Consider the following 16,773-nt stretch of genomic DNA (forward strand, 5'->3'; position numbering starts at 1 on the left):
ACTATATTCCAAATAATCTATAAACGCCTGGCTGATGACCGTGGAAAATCTATGAAGTACGTGGGGTTGTGAATTTCGTTGTTGCACATTTTTTCCCGCCGTATTAAAGGCTCCTCTGTGCGCACTTCTCAACTTTTATTGAGGACCGTTGACTTTGGGAGAGAGAGAGATTTATGATTGTGAGAATAAGGCTGACACTGGGGCTGCTTCTTGATAAAGTGGGTGCATTCTGAGAGGCTGAAACAAGTGTTTCAAGTGAGGTCCTTCCAAATAATGCCTTGCCAAGAACTTTTGTGTGTTTTTTGTTTAAAAATAGTTCAATGCACACACACAGAGTAATGGCTTGCAAGTTAATGTGTTGCAAAAAGAAACTTTTAATGCATTGGATTTTTTTTGCTGTTGTAGTTCAAAATGTACAAATGTAAATAATTTCCACGCGCAAGGATTTAAATCTACCAAAAAAAAGTTATGCCTTTGGCAACCCCCCAGCATGCGTTTGTTAAATTGACGGGGCACAGCTTTTACGATTTCTGTGGCAAAGCGTAACTGAAAGGCAGACTAAAACATAGCAATTCTTCCTGATGCACTTATTCTATTCAGGCTTAATTTATGCCACGCGATTCTGTTTTCATGAAATCAGGCAGAAAGTTCCCCTTTTCTATCTCTCCCTGTCTCCTCCTCCTCCTGCCCCTTGTAGCTGGCTTAAGCCTAACCAGAAGGAGGGGGGGGGGGGGGAGCTGGGTGGTAGGGGGTGCTGCTGCTGCTGGGGAATGAGACACAGAGAGACTGTTTAACTGCTGGAGCCTGCGCTACTCCTCACCGGTACCCTGGAGAACAAAGAGGGGACGTTGCTGGAGACTGGAGGTCCACCTATTCAAACATTTTTTTTATCCACGATCCCCCCCCCCCCCCCTTTAATTTTCATTGATTATCAAGACAAGAGGAAGCCTTGGGGGATTCGATCTAAAGGGGTACGGACACGCCTCAAACGCGGTCAGTCACTAGTCGGCCATCTGTTCTGAACAAATGGCGTTATTCCGCGCAAAGTGACATGTCCCTCTCTCGGATTTTCCTGACAATATGCGCTCGGGTTACACAAAGCAATTCTCTGGGAACCTGTAACGGTATGACTCTGACATGTGGCTTAGATAGTCCCATGCTCAGGGATTCTCAGCATCACCATACCAACCCCCACCCCCAACACCACCACCCCATGATAAATTAGTGGATCGAACCTAAGGAAGGAGAAACTGGATAGATTGGTTACAGCACATGTTATTTTTATTTTAAACAAGACCATCAAACTGGTGTGATTTATCAAACCGGACCGAGCAAGTGCAGCACTCTATTGCTGGCAAACTTGCTCGTCGTTTATGTACCGGCTCGCCGGCGATTGCAAGATTTAAAATAAAAGTCTCCAGTCAGCGGGTACAGTCAGTGTCTGTTACCCTGAAACCCACCTCAACACATTTCAGTTTGTTTGTGTTTGAAGGGGGCGCGTTGAAATGAAAGCGGATGGAATAGGCTCCAAAGGTTCACGGGCAGGTCCTGTTAATATATCATGGTTCTGGGAAAGAATTCTGAGACAGGACCCCAATCCTTTCAGCTGCTGTTTGGAGTAGATTTTACAGAGGGGTTGGGGGTAATTGTATTGGGGAGCTTTATGCGAGATCGAATCCAGGTTGCAAACATGTTCTGATGTTTCCACATGGCGATCAAAGCGGCAGTATCAGTGATTTGATGAGACTATATGACACAGTAATCGAAAATCGTGAACGAGCCAAAGTTTTAACTGTGACACTGAAATCTAATGTCAGGTTAAAACGATCACGACAATCTGAGCTTTGCATGGTGCCAGCCCTGCTTCAGAAATCTCTCACTTAATAAAGAACGTCTCGGAATGTTGGCGACCCTTGTGAACGGGCCGAATGGTCTGAAGCTGTTGCTGGGACTTCAGTTTTGTGGCGCAGTGGCATACCCAAACCTCTGAGCCAGGAGATCTGGGTTCAAGTCCCACCTGCTCCGAGGTATGTCCGAACCACGTAGGTTAAAAATACTCAAAAAAAAAACCCCTTGCCCTGTTCCGAGTTCTCCCTCGCCGAGAACAGGTTTGTGGGGCTCTGGTGATGCAGGAGTCCCAACTGCTCCAGAGATGTCTCCTAACATCACCAAACAGGTTGACCAGTTATGTCAAACCCGTGCTGCTGCCGATTTTGAACAATGTTGAGAGTTTATTGCAATGTTGTGTGTCTGACACGGTGGGAGGGTGATTGGTAAATCTGGAGAATTTTTTTAAAACTTTGAATTTTAAAAGCTTTGAACTCTCTCTCTCTCTCTCGCCTGGATTTCCAATTTGATCGAAGTTTGTTGGATTGCAGCGCAGTAAGTGCCGAGCTTGTTGCAGAGGTATGTGTTGATTTGAATAAGAAAGTGCCAGTCGCGTGGCTCCGAGTTCAGAGCTCAGAGCAAAGCAGGCGAGGGATAAAGGCGCTCTTATGTGTCCGCCTTTCAAACCCTGCAGCCCAGCGGAAAAAAAAACCCCGACATTTTCATAACAAAACTGTGATGTTTACCTGTGGTCTTAGAACCGAGGGGGCACTCCTTTTGTCTCACCATCAGATTACTAGGGGCCAGCTGCTCTCTGCATGTCTTTATATCGCAGTCTGCCCAATCTCTCAGTTTCCCTGATCTTTTCCACCTCTCCAGCTCCCCCCCCCCCCCCGCCCCACTTCAACCTGTCTCCCTCCCCCCACAACACCTGGAAGGAGTGGAGGAGGGTGGGAGGTGAAGGAGAAGGTAGGGAGGTAGTTTAGACTCTTGCGCTGTATTCAGGGAGGGTGAAGTGGTCTGGAGGGAGGGAGATAATGTGGTGGATCTTCTAGTGGGACTGAGGCCAGTCGCGTGCCGATGTCTGCTCAGGGACATCTGCCGGCTCCGGGGCTAATTACCAACCTGATGGGAGAAAGAGCCTTTCGACTTGTGAGAGGGAGAGGATTACACATAACTTCAGGCTATGACTACCACAGTAGCCACTGCACAGGTCCGAGCGGACAGCCGAAGGCTGCTGCATTGTTCACGTGTGAGTGTGTGTGTCTGTGTGTGGGTGTGTGTCTGTGTGTGGGTGTGTTTGTCTGTGTGTGGGTGTGTTTGTGTGTATGCGGCTGTGTGTGTGTCTGTGTGTGTGCCTGTGTGTGGGTGTGTGTGTCTGTGTGTGTCTATGTGAGTGTGTGTGTCTGTGTGTGGGTCTGTGGATGTGTGTGTCTGTGTGTGGGTGTGTGAGTGTGTGTGGGTGTATGTGACTCTGTGTGTGGATGTGTGTGTGGGTGTATGTGACTGTGTGTGTCTGTGTGTGTGTGTCTGTGTGTGTGTAAAATAAAGGGAACAATGAAAAGACCCACTCCCGCGCAATGAAAAGACCCACTCCCCGATCGCTAACTAGAACCCAACTTTCAGCAGTACGACCGAACGTCACTACCCCACACAAAGATCATAAAATCACTAGATTCTCAAGCATTACAGGGGCTGCCACTTCCCTCTCGATCAACCTCCGGTGATATTTCGTCACATTTATTTCATATTTTTATCTTAATCGGATGAGAGGGGTATATTCTCCCTCACACACACACACACACCCCACCCCGAAAAAAGCACAGGAGTTTCCATGCGATAGCTTTTCATAAAATAAATCTAATGAACCCGCACTTCTGGAGCAGGTAGGACCTAAACCGGGGCCCTCCTGGCTCAGAGTTAGGGACAGTACCTCCGCTATACAGGAACCCCACCCAGACAATCCAATCTTTAACATAATCGGCCGGTGTTACTGGAAATTGCACATGAATTAAACAATGGGAGGTTTCTCAGCGTGGAAAGTTGGCGTGTTTAACCCCCAAATCTGGCTGGCTTGAGTTTTGCAATTATAAAGCTGTAGGTTTGCAGGTATCGACGCTAAACTGGTGCTTTTATGTTCTGTATTTTCCCCGCCCCCAAAACAACCGCAGTTGGCAACTTTTTCGGAAGGTGCCTGCAATAAAGTAAAATAGTTTTTGTACGCTCCCTCCTACTTGGCCCAGCATTGTAACCATCCCACAGTAACACAACCGAAATATTGGCTATCACCAACACTACTTTCAAAATCAGCAGTGGATTCCGATAGTTACCAGGGTGTTTCTTTTTTCACCAATGATTGAACATTGCTGCGCAATATGATCTGATTTATGACACAGGCTATTGAGCAATGGGATGTGAATGGAACGGAGCAAGCTTACAGAGACTCCAAATCATTACAGAGACTCGCCCGCCTTCTATAAGCATCTGCCTCAAGAGGAACAGATGTCGGCACCTGCGGTGACAGGCTGCATATGTTCCATCCCATTCACTACTCACTCATACATCATCACAATGGATAGGCTTTGTGTGTGCGACTTCACAATATATTAATCTCCCAGATAGCTACACTCCCCAGAGCTCTGCACTGTTTAATTTTATACCACCAATAACATCTGACTAATCCCTAAATCTCCTCTTAAAAGGTCCTTTACCCAACCTGTAAAGTTATTTAACTTCCACCTGTTGCCCTCTCAGTTAAACACAGAGCTAAAGTTCTGAGAGGTGATTCCGGTATCCGTCCTTTCCCATTCTTTTCAGGGAATAGCTTTGCCTAGTTCCGCCTAATTAAAGAAAACGTTGTAAATGAAATAAGGGAGAAGATGGAAGTTACCACACAGGCTGATGCCAGTCTATATCACACAGTCCTGCAGATGTTTGAAATAGAAAGTCAGGTCATGATGTGGACTGGCCAAAGCACGCTGTAGCATTGAAGTTCTGGGGAGAAATAGCTTCTTCCCGTAGTTTCCAAAATGCAGAACGGGAAAGCATTAAACGTGTTCTGTCTGGGGACTGAGGCATTGCAATGTGTATTCAAAGGTTCACGCTGACACACTGACACACATGCACATACACACAGTTACACCTAGATACATAGTTACACAAACACCTACACAAACACATACACAAATATTTATACACATATATACATGTACACACAAACACATACAGACCAAACATATCCACAAACACAGGCAGACACATACATGCAAATGCATACACATACACACACATAACAGAGACAAATACAATCACATAACATACATACACACTAACATATGCATATAAGCATACATAGACAAAATGCGACACATACTTGTTGGAGATTATTGAAAATGTTGCCAGAAGGGCAAAGCATGGAATAAAGGAAAATTATAGAGAAACAGAGCATGTACCTTTACCTTGAAGCTAAATGGACAGAAATATGAGATGTTTAGGAAGGCATACAGGATTGCTATCATTTAGGAATTCATGTGGTGCAGTGCATAGTGTCTCTACCTCTGGGCCATTTCTGATGACCTAAGTATACAGAGTCTGGATTTAACAATTTGATGGCCAAAGTATATGACTCATAGTGCATTAAAATTGGTTGATTATCAATCTGTAAATCCCGCTGATATGCCTGGGGCAGGCAGTGTGAGTGGGAGTGTATCCTGGTCAGTTGGCCCTGGGTGCAGCTGCAGTACAGCAGTCTCCCTACATTGAAAGACTCCACATGAGATTCTTACTGTGAGCATGCATCTTCCTCCCTCCGATTGATTGCCATAAACAGTTCTCTTTATTATTCACAGCATCAAATATAAGACCACACTTGTTCCCAAAATGGCAGGACTGAACCATGAAGAGAGATTGGGCAAACTGTGTTTGTATTCTTTAGAATTTTGAAGTTTGAGAGATGAACTTATTGAAACTTATAAAATACTTAAAGAGATCAACACAGTTGATGGAGGTAAGAGGTTTCCCTGGCTGAGGAGTCTAGAATTAAGGAGCACAATTTAAAATAATGGGGTGACACTTAAGTCTGGGGTAAGATTTCTTTTTACTCTGAGGGTTGTGAACTTCACAAAATCTCTCCACCGTGGGCTGTGCAAGCTTAGTCTTTGAGTCTGTTTAAGATAGAGATTGAAACATTTCTGATGACCTAAGTATACAGGATTATGGCATAATTGTATTGAATGGCTAGGCAGGTGCGATTGGAATGAATGGCCTGTTCCTATATTCTTAAGAGCAGGGAGGTTTAGCTAGAACTGCATAGAACCTTGTCAGGCCACACTGCAATACAGTGTACCATAATTTTACAGGAAGGGTGTGGTCACATGACAGAGAAGGTACTGTGAGTTTTACCAGGATGTTAGCAGGATTGGAGAAAGGAAGCTTTGAAGAAAGATTGGATAGGCCAGCAAAAAAATACAAAATGCAGGCTGAATAGGCTGGAATTTCTTTGCAATGGAGAAGGCTGAGGGAGATTTGATTTGAGCGGTGTAAAATGGGAAGGGTGCCTTGATGAAATGGATAAGGAGGACCTATTTTCCTTTGCAGAGAGAGACAAGGTGGGGGTGGGGGGAGGGCGAAGGATTTAAAATATTTGGTATAAGTGTTAGAAGGGAGTTAAGGAGTACTTTTTCACCTAAAGGACAGTGAGGATATGGCACTCATTGCCTAAAGAACTGGAAAGGCAGAAACACTCATGTACTTTTATAAATTGATAGTTATGCACCTGTGGTGTGGGTGTTTTCTAATCAACTTAGGGAAGTTATTAGATAGTTTAGATAGTTATTAGATAGTCCTGGTCAAGGAGTAGGGATACTACCACTATGCCACAAGACCACTTGGTAAGATTTCCAAAGTCCCATCAGACCATAGAGCTGCTGAGTGGAGAGAGATGACTGGTGGTCCTTTAATCTGAGGGTCCCCACACCTCAGGCAAGGCGAGAAGTTGAGAAGCTGGGATACCTTCGTGTCTCAGTTGATACAGGAATTAAATCTACCCTGCATGGCAAACCAGCCATCCAGCTAACTGAGCTAACACCCTCATAGAGGGCTATATACTGGAAAGTGTGATGAAACTGTAGGCCCATATGATGGGCAAAACAGTTTCCCACAGCTCTATATATGTCGTCTATATTGCATCACTCAGTGTTTGGCCTGTTGAATGCTCATCTTTCAGTCTTTGACTAATAATTAGAACATCTCCTGTGAAATGTATGGCATGGAGCCATGCAAAGAGAATCCATGTCAAGACTTTATTTTTTGCCTCTTCCTCCTATCATTTACAAAGGTTTCCTTTAACATCTGAGCCCCTTCAGTTTGTGTTGTGATTTGTGTGTCTCAGTATGCACACCCCAACGCTGTATATGGAAACTCCTTTAGTGTTTGAAGGGAGACTGTCCATTCTGCACACTGCAAAGTCAATGACTAGAGTTTGTGATGAGGAATGAGGGGAGACACCTAGAGAGGCAAGACTGAAAAAAGATATGACTCACAAAATAAACCTGTCTAGGATTTAGGTGTAAATGTTATGTTTATTACAAATGATTGCATCTACACAGTGGATGTCCAGCAGACTGAGTGCAACATAAAAGTGCTCCAGACAAGCTCTATTGATGGATTGGAGAGATTTAATTAAAAAAAAACACAGTTGGAACCAGCATCGGTTTCTCCTCCTCCGAGTATCACATGGAGAAAATAAAATCAAAATCTGAGCACTCTAATTGATCAAAGATATTTAATCTGAGAGATACTTCTGTCCATTTTCTCTCTGTTATTGTATCTGGGTGGCAATGTAATAGTTACTAAAAGGATGCTTGAGAATGCATGCAGCTGAAGTTCCTGTCTATACTGACAGAGGACTGATGGGCTGAATGGACTCATGAAACTGTGATATGTGAGTATATCATTTGTGGCTCCAAGTTCATGATGGGTCATTTCCAGTTCATTTCTCGTGATGCTATTTACACAAATACGTGCCTGCATAGCTGTGTCTGTTTTGGGTCTATATCTGTGTAACTCAATCATTATCCCTGTCACTGTGTACATGTACACCAAGGCATGCCTGAGCATCAATGAGATATGTAAGTGCGTAATTCTAATTTACATGAGACTTTACAATTTTCACTCATGAAATGGAATGTCCTGTTGGGTGCCTATATTCATGTTTAGGAAGGGAGGAGAATAAGGAATAACTGGGTGAGAATGTTAAAAAGTGTGCCTGTCTGTCTATTAAGTGGAACTAGCCACAATCCCATCATTAGGTAGGGAAGATCAAATGGGAGAGGAAGGGGAGGTGCAAGAGCATGACCAAGGGATTGTGGAGGGGCACCAGTTCCCTGAGGTCCTGAGCACCTGACCTGCTATGGTCTGTACCAGAGCCCAGCACACCCTGTTTGGTGTCTAGTTATGACCAAATTAAGTTTCCTTTTGTTGCACCTAAGTCTTGGCGAGCTGAAAATGTGTTGCTGGAAAAGCGCAGCAGGTCAGGCAGCATCCAGGGAACAGGAAGAAGGGCTTATGCCCGAAACGTCGATTCTCCTGTTCCCTGGATGCTGCCTGACCTGCTGCGCTTTTCCAGCAACACATTTTCAGCTCTGATCTCCAGCATCTGCAGACCTCACTTTCTCCTCTAAGTCTTGGCGAGCCAATCTGAACTCAATAAAGGGCCTATTTCATTGGAGTTCACCCCTCATCCTTGTTTAAACCTTTCTTTACACTTGAAACCAATGTACGACCACAAGCAAGGAACATGCTATATTCCCTAATCTTATCCATTAGTGAGGAATCACCATTTGGTAAGATAACAAATCCCAAGGATTGACAGTGTCCTTCCAGTTGGATGAACCCACACTTGAGAAAAGTTATGAAACTCACCCAGGAAGCCACAGGAAATAGGAAAGGGTAACTTTTGTTCCTTGGTTCAATAATGAAGAGAATCCGTTATCATTAATCCCAGATCTTTGGGCTAGGGAAAGAGGAAATCAGCCAAGGTTCAGATTTTTGATAGTTTATTCTGGAACTTTGATGGCAGTGGGAGGACAGGATCAAATTTGACTAATTTTCATGGTTACAGAATTGTAGAATAGCTGGCTCTCTGAAGAAGCAATCTCCCTAGTGCCAATCCCCCATGTCCTTCCTTTTTCTGGTCAGGCCCTGGCCAATGCTTCTGAGACATGGGCCCAAATCCCAGCTGGTAGAATTTGAATTCAATTAATTAATCTGGAATATAAAGTTAACCTAAGTAATCGTGACCAATGACAGCCATCGTGATTTGTTCTAAAAACTCATCTGGTCTATTTAATGTCTTTTATGGGAAGGAAATGCCATTATCCTTACCCAGCCAGGCCTGTATGTGGTTCTATACCCACAGCACTGGGGTTGCTGAGAAATAGGCAACAAATGCTGGTTTTGCCTGCAATGGCCTCCTCCCATGAAAGAATAAATAAAGAAACAATCCATTTTTTACTTGTATGCCTCACTGTGTAGCTGTCTTCACCCTTACTCTCATGTAGTGCGTTCCAGGCTTAACCCCAAGCTGGGTGGAAAGGATTTACCTCACAACATCATTTTTCTTTTGCTAATTATCTTAAATCTGTCTCGTTCATTGTTCATCCTTCCATCAATGGGAATAGTTTCTCCCTATCTGTCCAGATCCCTCATGATGTTGACCATCTCTATCAAATCTCCTCTGAACCTTCTCTTCTGCAAACAAAGAAGTCCCAGCTTCTCCCATGTCTCTATGTTATTTATCATAGGTACTATTCTTGTGAATCTCTTCTGAAACCCTCTCCAAAGCCTTCATAAGTTTTCTCAAGTGTGGGCCCAGACTGAATGCAATCAGTGCTCTGTATAACTTTAACTTGATTTTTTTCCTGGTCTGTTCTATATCCCAATTAATAACACCCAGAATGTTAAATGCTTTATTGGCCACATTGCAAACTGTCTTGCCACTTTCAATGATTTAGGCACATAGTCAGGACCACACTTGAAGAATGCCCCCTTCCTGGAAGATCCAAGGACAAGAGTATGCACTGCAAGACACTGCCAGCAAGAGGTGGTGGGTGAAGACTGAGAGGCAGGGAAAATCCATCTCTTATTTCAGCATTGAAAATGGAGGAATGATCTGAATGAGGTGTTAAACCGATGAAAGAATTAGATGGAAACAATCTATTACTTTTGGTGAGGGTGTCTGGAACAAGAGTTTATAAACTGAGCATTAGAACTACACCATGTAGGAGTGTAATCAGAAAACACATCACCTGAAGGGTAGCAGAAATCCTGAATTCTCTTCCCCAAAAGACACCGAATGGTGCCTAAATTAAATCTTTAACAACGCCATTAGTTATGTTTGAGTTAAGTGAGAGAGTCAAAGGTGAGAGGTCAAAGGGAGATAAAGGGTCTTGAAGTCTGGATCAGATATAATCAAATGGAATGGTAGAATAGGTTTGGGGGCTGTAAAGTTTACTCCCCTTCTGATGTTTTTTGAGATGTCTAACTGCACACTAAGATCTGCAGAAGGCAGAATAATTGGGCTCTCCCCAACACAGTTCAAATCCACAACTCGTGTAGTCCTTCAATCCTTCCAACCTTTCAAACAAATCCTGTGATCATTGTCCGTGGGAGTACATTAGTCTCCTGTACTCTGGTTAAAGACCACCAGTAGCATTCACAGTGGGTTTAGGGGACCCATTGTGGATTTTATTCCCAAGTAAATCTCAATGCCAGAATGTTATCAAAAAATACGTAAGGTCAAAAGCCAGCAAACTGCAGTACAGAGGCAATACTGTTTAAGGAAAGATATGATACTTATATTCATTAAGATATATCTCAAAGTCACTTTGCGCAATCAATTAGTATTGTAGGAAATGTTGTTAAATGCACAGTGGAATAGGTTTTAAATTGAGATTGTTTCAAATTGACATTATGTTCTTCGCGATGAATTATGTTTTCCCTCTTCACACTCCCCCTCCAACCAATCTTTCTCTCAGCAGACCTTTTTTATTTCACATCAGTTCTACTGTTACCACTTCATCACTTCAGAACAGCCTCTGCCATGTTACATTTCTTCATCAATCACTGTATTATGTCTTTTATTCTGGCAGCAAAATAGCAATTCAGGGTTGGGGGACTACATTTAAAAGATTAAAAAAGAAAATAATGTTTGGATGTCTAAAGTCATTGACCAACTGTTGAAAGAATGAGAACATTTCCTTAATAAATTAATTCATGTTCACCTTCATCCCTGCTCATTCACAAATACTATTCCTCATTATTCTTCCTTAAATCATGGCTTGTGGGTTGCCCCACTGTGAAACCTCTGTTTGTATTATGTGTACCCTTAGCAATTTAGCTACCATTGTGCAGGGACATCTACTCTTTGGGATTTTCAGTCCTTGGGAAAGTTTGGTCCAAATTAATACTTTAGCATTGTTTGGATTAATCTGTGCGAGCTCCATTTGTATTTAATCGAGGTCTACCTTGGAGTTTAACAATCACTCCTGTAAATGTTTGCATTAGAATTATGCATAAATGTCCACACTGTTTCTTTAGTTTTATGTTTGTTGAATTATTTGAAACGTTCTTTGGAGACTTGAATCCCTGTAAGATCGCCACAAGCCCAACACCACCCTTACTTGTAATTATATTGCTGTTCCTTAACTGTCACAATGTCAAACTCCTGGAATTCCGTTTCTAACACCATTCTGGGTGCACCACATGGACTGTTGTGGTTCAAGAAAGTGGTTAGCCATCACTTTCTCCAGGGTAACTAGGGATGGGCAATGAATTCTGCCCTTGGCAGTGACATCCCATCGAAGAATTTTAAAAAAACCTTTATGACAGTCACTACTGTCTGTAGCAAGAGATGACTTAAACTGCACAACCAAACAAATCAGCATGAGGACTTGCTGACTCAAGTTTCCTGACACAATATCATTTGGAAATTCAATATTTTTTAAATCTCTGGAGAGGAAAATGTGGCAGAGTTACACTAAAAGGGCAGGCGAGGAAGACTAGGTGTGTCATTTTTTCAGAGAGCCAGCGCAGAGCATGACAGGTTAAACAGCCTCATTCTATGCTGCAACCATTCTAACCCAGCACTACAAAATGTTAGAAGTCTTGAAATTGCATCAACTTGTCAATTTTGTTCAAAAACACAGTGCCTTTAGATTTATTTTTCCTGTGATCTATAAGGTGAGCTGAGAAATGGAATTTTATTTTCACTGTTATAACCTGTGTTAATTTTAAGTAGGCTGACATATGACAGAAAGGATGCAGAGCAAAAGATCATCACCAACCACAGTACCATCCCCACCCCACAGCCCCCAATCAATCTCACTACAACTCTTCCTGAGAGTATATCTTACAACGATACATTTTCATTTTCAATATCATTGGAAAAAGACTTGGCATTTAAAATTTCCTCTCTGCTGATTTGGAAAAAGAGTTCCTGATTATTCTTTTCATCTCTTTTTATGTGAAGGGGTTGATAATGTGGAAATGGTGCAGTAAAGGTAACTAATTTTGTTACTTCCTCTCCAACAGGAAAAGTATTGTCTCTCCAAAGTCACAACATTTACAATGTTCCCTCTCTGCTGCACAAGAAACTGTCTAATTATTTGGCAAAAGGCCCAACATTTGGAATAGAGAGAGGTGGTAAAGCAGCCTGAATTTATAGAGCACATTCAATGCAGTAAAATATTACATTGTCATTTGTGAACAGCAACTACCAAACTCTACTTAACAGTCACTGAGCCATATATTAGGTTTCAAAACCTTAATGATAAATGTAGGACTTAACGGTCATTTTAGACTCATAGAGTCGTACACCATGGAAACATCCAGTCAATTCATCCATGCTGACCAGATCTCCTAAATTAATCTACTCCTTTTTGCTAGCATTTGGCCCATATCCCTTCCTATTCACATACACATCCAGATGCCTTTTAAATGTTCTAATTGTAGCAGTCTCCACCACTTTCTCTAGCTCATTCCATGCATGCACCACCCTCTGTCTGAAAATGTTGCCCCTTAGGTCCCTTTTAAATCTCTCCCCTCTCTCCTTAAACCTCTGCCGTCTAGTGTTGGACTCGCCTACCCCAGGGTAAAGAACTTCGGCTATTCACCCTATCCATGCCCTTCATGATTTTGTAAACCTCTATAAAGTCACCCCTCAGCCTATTCACCCTCTCCCTACAGATCAAACCCTCCAACTCTGGCAACATGCTTATAAGTCTTATCTGAATCCTTGCAAGTTTCACAACATCTTTCCAAAAGGAGGATAATCAGAATTGTACACATTGTAAAAGTGGCCTACCAATATACTGTACAACCACAACATAACATCCCAACTCCTACACTCAATACACTGACTAATGAAAGTAAACACTTTCTTCACTACCATGTCTATCTGCAACTCTACCTTCAAGGAAGTATTAACTCCAAGGTCTCCAGTGTATAAGTCCTAACCTGATTTTCCATACCAAACTACAATATCTCACATTTATCTAAATTAAACTCTATTTGCCACTCCTCAGCCTATCTAATCAAGGTCCTATTATACTCTGAGATAACCTTCTTCACTGTCTACTAAACCACCATTTTTTTTTTGTCATCTGCAAACTTACTAACCATTCTTCCTATATTGATATCCAAATCATTTATATAAATGACAAAAAGCAGTGGACCCAGCACCAATCCTTGGGGCACACCACTGGTCATAGGTCTCCTGTCTAAAAAGCTGCCTTTTCCCACCACCTTCTGTCTCCCTACCTTTGAGCCAATTTTGTATCCAAATGACTAACCCTCCCTGGATTAATGTGATCTAACCATGCAGAACCCTTGTCAAACGCTTTGCCAAAGTCCATATAGGTAATGTCCACAGCTCTGCCTTCATTGATCTTCCTTGTCACTTCTTCAAAAAACTCATTCAAATTGTTGAGAACACGATTTCTCATGCACACAGCCATGTTGACTAACCCTACACAGTCTTTGCCTTTCCAAGTGCATGTTAGTCCTGTCCATAACAATCCTCTTGAACAATTTACCCACCACTGATGTCAGGCTCACTGGTCTATAGTTCCCTGGCTTTTCCTCACCACCTTTCTTAAATAATGGCACCACATTACCAACCTTCAGACTTCCAGCACTTCACCCATGGCTCTCAATGATACAAATATCTCAGCAAGGACCCAGCAATTACTTCACTAGCTTCATCTTAAAGTGAAGAGAGAGTTAGAGACATTTATGGAGGGAATTCTAGACCTTGAGGCCCAGTCAAATGAAGACATAGCCACAAATGGAAGATCAATGTAATGCAACAGGCAAGAATTGCACTAGGGTTGTGGAGCTGAAGGAGATTACAGTGAGGGGGGGTAGTGGGGTGAAGGGTGAACTGCATTTGTAGCATGTCAGGATACAAGTAGCAGAAGATTAGATGACCTCAAGTTTTCAGAATGTGGAAAGCTGGCCAAGAGTGAACCAGAGTAGTCACATTTGGAGAAACAAATGCATGGATGGGGTTTTCAACAGTATAACAGCTGAGGCAGTGGTGGAGAGGCTATGGTGGTGGACATAGACAGTCTCAGCAATGCTGCAATCAGGGTGATGGTGGTGTAGTGATAAGGTCATTATCATGCTCACCATCACAAATTCGAAACCCAGCATGCAAGATGGTAGATTTTTAATTCATTAAAGTAAGCTGGAATTTGAAAGCTAGTGATAATGGTGATTCATAAGCTATAATTGATTGGTGGAAAAACCTTACCTGGTTCAATAAAGTCCTTTAGGGAGCAAAATCTTATGTCCTTACCAATTCTGGCTTATATGTGAGTGCAGAAGCACGTCAACAGTCTTCTGAATTGGCCTAGCAAGCTGTTCAATTCAGGTGCAATTCGTGATGGACAAGAATTGATGGCGTTGCCAGGATGCCCACATCCTATGAAAGAATAATGGGTCATCTCAGGGCCAAATATGTCACCAAGTTTGTAAACAAATTGGCATAAACAATGGAGTAGACGAGGGTTTTTGCAGATGAATAACGAAGGCAGAGTTGGAGATGAGCCAGTGTCATGGAGATGGAAGTAGATGGTCTTGGTGATGAAGCAGGAAACCTCATCTCAGGCCAGGAGACAGACAGCTTGCTTTCAGTGCAGTGGACTAATCATACCTAACATATATGCCTATTTTACTTCTCCAAATCTGTACCACCATTAGCACTCCTTTTGTTTTTTGCTCTGGGCACCGTCACCAACAGGTCCACTCTCTCCCCCTCTACTTCTGTCCATAGCATAAAAAGAACAGCTCTTTTCAGTTCCAAAGAAGAGTAATTTCAGACTTGAAATGTAAATGTCTCCACAGATGCTGCCAGAGCTGCTGGAGCTTCTCAAGCATTTTCCGTTTCAGGGACAGCCTCAGACAACAGCCAGCAAGAAGCATGGAGGCTGTGGCAATGGGAAAGCATAGGGTGGCACTACACCTTAGAAAGACTATATTGGCCTTGAAGGGAGTACAACATTGATTTACAAGAATGACACCTGGACTTCAGGAGTTAAGTTATGAGGAGAGATTATACAAATTAGGTCTTCATATTTAAAATGTAGAAGGATAAAGGTGATCTGATGGAAGTCTTCAAGAGCCACGTCATTGCTTTAAGATCCGACCTACAACGGTGTTGTCAGCAAACTTGTTAATGGAGTTGGGCGGAATTTGGCCACACAGTCATGAGTGTAAAAGGAGTATAGTAGGAGGTTGAGTCCACAGCCATGTGGAGCACTGATGCTGAGGATTATTGTGGAGAAGGTGCCTATCCTTACTGACTGTGATCAATGGGTCAGGAAGTTGAGAATCCAGTTTCATAGAGGGGATGTTAAGACCTAGTTCTTGGAGTTTGGAGATGAGTTTGGAATCGTGGTGTTGAAGGTGGAGCTGTAGTCTCTAAGTAGGAGCCTGACATAGGTATCCTTGTTATCTAAATGTTCCAGGGGTGAGTGTAGGACATGGCATCTGCTGTGGACCTGTTGTGCCAGTAGGCAAGTTACAAAAGATCGAGGCAATCCGGTAAGCTAGAGTTGATATGAGCCATGACTGACCTCTCAAAGCACTTCTTGAAGCAGATGGGGACTTCAGATCAAAGTAAGGCAAAGTGAAAGGTGTCAGCAAATATTCCCACCAGCTGGCCCACACAGGATCTGTGTGCACAGCCAGGGATTCCATCTGGGTTAGTTACTTTCGTGGGTTCACTCTTAAGAAGGCCGATGCAATGTCTGTAGTAGTGAATGTGGGCACAGGTGCAAGGCTGTTTGGATAGGTGACATAATTTCATTGACCTTCCATTCAAAGTGAATGTAGAATGCATTGAGCTCATCAGGTAAGGATGTTATTGTTGCCCACAATTCTGTTTGACTTTTCCTTGTAGCATGTTATGTTGTGTAAGCCTTGCCACAGTCTGAGTGAAGACCATCCACTCAGCACTGCTGGCTGATCTCTGCTATGTTTAAGGATGGAAATATTCATGAAGCTATGTACTCCCAATAATTGTCCAACACTGTTATGACTGGATGATAGGACTGAGACATTTAATCTGATTTATTGATTGTGAGATTGATATTTTTATCTATCACATCATGTCACTTTATTGGGATGGCATGTGCTTTTTAGATATTTCTGGTATTGCTGTTCCTCACTTGCACTCTTCATTGAACCATGGTTCATCCGCCAGGTAATGGTAGGATGGGGAAAATGTTGAGCCATGAGGTTATAGATTGTGGTAGAATGCAATTCTGTTGCTGAGGCCTGCTGTGGCCCATGGATATCTTGTTTTTAGCTGCTAGATCCATTCTAAATCTATATTGTTTAATACTGTTTAACAGTGCATGGAGGGTGCCCTCATTGAGCAAAGAT

The 16,773-nt window shown here is 42.8% G+C and overlaps 1 protein-coding gene across 1 annotated transcript in view; it reads left to right on the forward strand.

The window, feature by feature from the left end:
* Window positions 1-16,773, forward strand: part of fam120b (family with sequence similarity 120 member B) — a 106,947-nt gene that overhangs the window by 1,730 nt on the left and 88,444 nt on the right. The window lies entirely within an intron of this gene.

The sequence above is a fragment of the Chiloscyllium plagiosum genome, unplaced genomic scaffold, assembly GCF_037043375.1.
Source record: "Chiloscyllium plagiosum isolate Xiang-an unplaced genomic scaffold, Cpla_swu_hap1 HiC_scaffold_10, whole genome shotgun sequence".
Classification (NCBI taxonomy): domain Eukaryota; kingdom Metazoa; phylum Chordata; class Chondrichthyes; order Orectolobiformes; family Hemiscylliidae; genus Chiloscyllium; species Chiloscyllium plagiosum.